We start from the raw sequence: 4,098 nt of genomic DNA, 5'->3' as shown, positions 1-4,098 counted from the left end.
TATTTATTTGGTCTTTTTGAGACAGGGTCTCTCTGCAGCCCCAGCTGTCCTTGAACTCATGTTGTAGACCAGGCTGGCCTTGAACTCACAGAGATCCACCTGCCTCTGCCTTCCAAGTGCTGGGATTAAAGGCATGTGCCACCACACCCGGCTTTATTATTTTTATTTTATGTATATGAATGTATTTCCTGCATGTATGTGAGTGCACCCATCATGCAATGCATGCAGAGGTCAGAAGAAAGTGTCAGGTTCCCCTGGAATGGGAGTTAAGGACCGTTCGTAGCCACCATGTGGGTGCTGGGAATCTAAAGCCAGGTCCTCTGCAAGAGCAGTCAGTGCTCTTAACTATTGAGCATTCTCTCCAGCCCACAAGTTTTTTTTTTGTTTGTTTTTAAATCACTAACCAGAACTATCCGTACAAGAAAGGAGGGCCCCACCTGTATGACCCACAACACTATCACCCTTAGGTTCTCTTAATCACTTCAGAAGTTCTCATCTTGTGAGTTCTTTCTCTACCTCTTAAAGCAAACATAAAACTTTTAAATCCGAAGTTTCCTGGCAGCTTCACTATGGGCGGCTGCGCTCTCTCTCTGGGTGCAGCCGGATGTTCACTCCCTGCGGGTCTGCAGACTTCCCGGCGGCTGCTTTGGGTCCGCGCCTGGGCTCGGCGGCTCAGGTCCCGTGTCTCTGGGAGTGGTGGTAGCTGATGACTACCGCAGTTTCTCTTGCTGCTGAGCTTTCCCTGCTACTGGAGCATTTGTCCAGTCGAAATCCTGTCCCTTAATACACCCATATGCCTTTCCTCAGGATAGTGGGGCTCCTGGCCACTGAACCCCACAGGGAAGAGGCACGAGGATGGCGAAGCTAGAGTATCCATGGGTCGGTAACGGAAGGTGCTGCCCTCCGGAGGAATTAGGTCGCCGGTACACAAGACTCGAAGGCTCAAGGCTTAGTTCTAGTCTATACAACTTTATTATCTGAGACCCAGTTCTCTGATATCTCTGATCTCCCTGAATTCCTGGCCCCGGTTTCCCTAGATTCCTGGTTTCCCTAAATTCCCAGCTATTGAGAGAAGACTAAGATTATTATACCATGGGGTTGTGTTAAAAGCCTTGGCTGCTAGATGGTTTTGCATGTGAAAAGTGGGCTTCTGCCAGACAGTTGTCTGCTAGGAATTTACAGGAAGGTATGATACCTTTTCAGAGTCAAAGGCCACGTTAATGTTTAGGGCATTCATGGCGGACACCTCAAAAGGAGAGGCAGGAAAGATGCTGGGAAGCACTTTGTTATGTAAAGGAGCCTGCAGCACATCCCGAGCTACATGAGCTATCCGGTGTGAAGAAGCTTCGACTTTTGCACAACAAAGGTCTCCCAACACATCACAACATAGCAACACTTTTTTTCCCCTGGAGGAATGGCTAACCATTTCTTGGCATTGCCCTCATCAAGGAAGACATTGTCCGCACGGACCTTCCTAGCTTATGTGAAGGGTCAGAGTCAGGAGTCCAGCACTATGTTTGGAAGTTGAGCCCCAGAGGGGGTCAGATAAGCATGAAGGCTTTGCTGCTCCAAGTTTCAATACTACCTCTTGTCACAGGAAATGGAAAGTTTGTTTTCCTAAAGAAAACCTAAGTGGCCAACTCTGACGGCCAGTCCAATCACCATGTGAGTTAGAATAAAGTCTGTGTGCCATTTCTTTCTGCTTTTTCAGTCTTTTAGTGGAGTCCCTATGGCACGTGTCACATTTGGGTTTAATGCTTATTCGATGATAAAATTGCTTCTTTTCTGCTGTGTGAATGAGTGCTCCTGGGTTGAAAGGGAATTTTATTTTAAATCATTTCCCTATGATATCTTCAAATAAAATTCATTTTAATAAGTTGTTCCCTCTAACTGCCTTCACTAGAGGAAAAAATGTGGAAGGACTAAAGAAAATCACTAGTACTCTGGATAGTTCATAACTTTTATACATGCAGTTGAGGAAAAGTGATCAATAGTTGTCCTCCATTAATCAACCCGCTCACAAGAATAACAGCTGGTAAAAATCCACAGGTATGTTATGGGACCTACTCATGGAAAGAAAATTCACCTAAGAGTCTGATTAAATGACCAAATAATGTTACAGAAGTATTTGTAGAGAGAAAGGATATGTGAGTTGCTGATGATGAACTCATCCCTTCCCTTTTCTGTAGGATTTTCATTTCTGTCCCCTACCCTTTGAGTATCATCAAGTGCAATAAGCTACAATTCAGTCTTTACTCAAAGAAAGTTTCTAAATTTCCCTCCTAGTTCAGTTCTACAATGACAATCTTACTAGGACACAACTCTGCTACTCCAAACAAAATTGATTTGCTATAGGAATTTATGAAGATCATTTAAATGAGAAGGAAAAGAGAAGCCTATTTACTCAAAGCTGCTCATAGCAAGGTTGTCCACTGCTATCACTTGGTTACTGGCAGGTGAACGATGGATATATAGAGCTGGAAGCAGTGTCCAGTGTGATGTTTAGGGAGAATACTTGGCTTCTCTCGGTTGCTTCTAATTGGGGATCTGGGAGGAAAATGGAAGAAGCTCATAGTTGTTGACGTCCTGGTCATTCTGGCTGATTATTTCTGAGACTGTGGCTCAGCTTTCTGATGCTGGTTGCTCTAGTCTGGGTCAGAGCTCTGTGTGTTTAGTGTGTTGACGATTCGTATACTCAGTCTCCACATTAGGAGTCACATTTATTTCTAGTGGTAATTAAATAGCTATCCTCTGTTACATGGTGTCCCTTTTCACTTGCAATCAACACCCCAGGTCTGGAATTCATTTGCCATTAGTCTCTTTTCTGTAATGTTTCCCATCATCACTCATGTCTATTCTTAGAGGCTATCTCAAGACTCAATGATGTTGTAAAAGGCCCTTTTCAGTATCCACTAAAGACCAAAGTGTCCCTTTCCCTCAATCTCTATACTTTGGATTCTTTTCTTTGATTTTTAACTATGCAATGTAAAATCTTGCCTTATTTTTTTTAGTTTGGTCCTTTACTTTCTAGAAGACATAAATCAACTCTAAAGTTTCTATTCTCTGTGGCACCTTGGACTGATGAAAATACATGTTCAAGCAGAAGGATCAGATCTTGAAATCTGGCCCTGTCATTTACTAGTCAAACAACCTTAGACACAAACTTTTGCTCTCCTGATGTTTAAAGTGGAGAACACTAAAGAAACCTCACTAGGTGGAAAGAGTTAAAAGAGGCGATGTGTGTTCATGTTCTGTCAAACAAGAAATATTGTTTGTATGTTCCTTTTACTGTTCACCTCATTATATAATGTTAAAACAATGCATGTAGCAAAAAAGACAAAGCCTGACTGTTAGCTTTTTACATATCGTATGGGGGACTCTGGTCACCTCAGAATCGAATGCCATAAATGTCGAATCACAATGCTCATTTTCTTTGTCTCCTGAATTAAGAAGGCATCTATCTGCATAGACTCAAATCTAGAAGCTATCTCCTTTGTTAAAGAAATTGCTCTCCATTTCACCCTGGAATGACATTGGTTTTTCTAACAAAAGACACAAATTGAAATACCTCTCAAAATTTTTATGAAAACAAAAGTTTAAGAGAAACTCATTTTATTGTTGACCCTGTATAACCCAGGCTGTTCTTGAACTCAGGGTCCTCCAGCCTCCACTTCCTCGGTGTTGATATGGCAGGCTTGTGCTTTCACACTGGGCCTCAGTATTTATATGTCTACATAGCCACACATGGCTTTTCATTCAGAAGTTGATGCACTTTAAGACATGCTTCAGAATTCCAGCTGTGGATTTGCTGTGAGAATGAATGAGTCTCCAAAGCAATTCTTTTTTTAAAATATAACAGAGGAAAGGACCCAGCAGCTAGACACCATATAGGAAATACATCATTTGTTGAAGCTCTGATAAGACTTGCACATTATTTTTGCACACTCCAACTTTACAATATAAGGTTTATAAGTTTTAGTGTCAGTGAAAAAAAAACATTTTGAAAGCTCTGAAAATTCACTTTCTAATTTTTTTCAAAAAAGACTTGCAGTTTTCACATGTTTAAAAGTAGTTTATCTGATTTACATTCTGAACCAC

Source organism: Nannospalax galili, unplaced genomic scaffold, assembly GCF_000622305.1.
Source record: "Nannospalax galili isolate Female #2095 unplaced genomic scaffold, S.galili_v1.0 scaffold2752, whole genome shotgun sequence".
In the NCBI taxonomy this organism is placed as follows: domain Eukaryota; kingdom Metazoa; phylum Chordata; class Mammalia; order Rodentia; family Spalacidae; genus Nannospalax; species Nannospalax galili.
The sequence above is the reverse complement of the archived record's forward strand: the minus strand, read 5'-3'. Positions refer to the sequence as shown.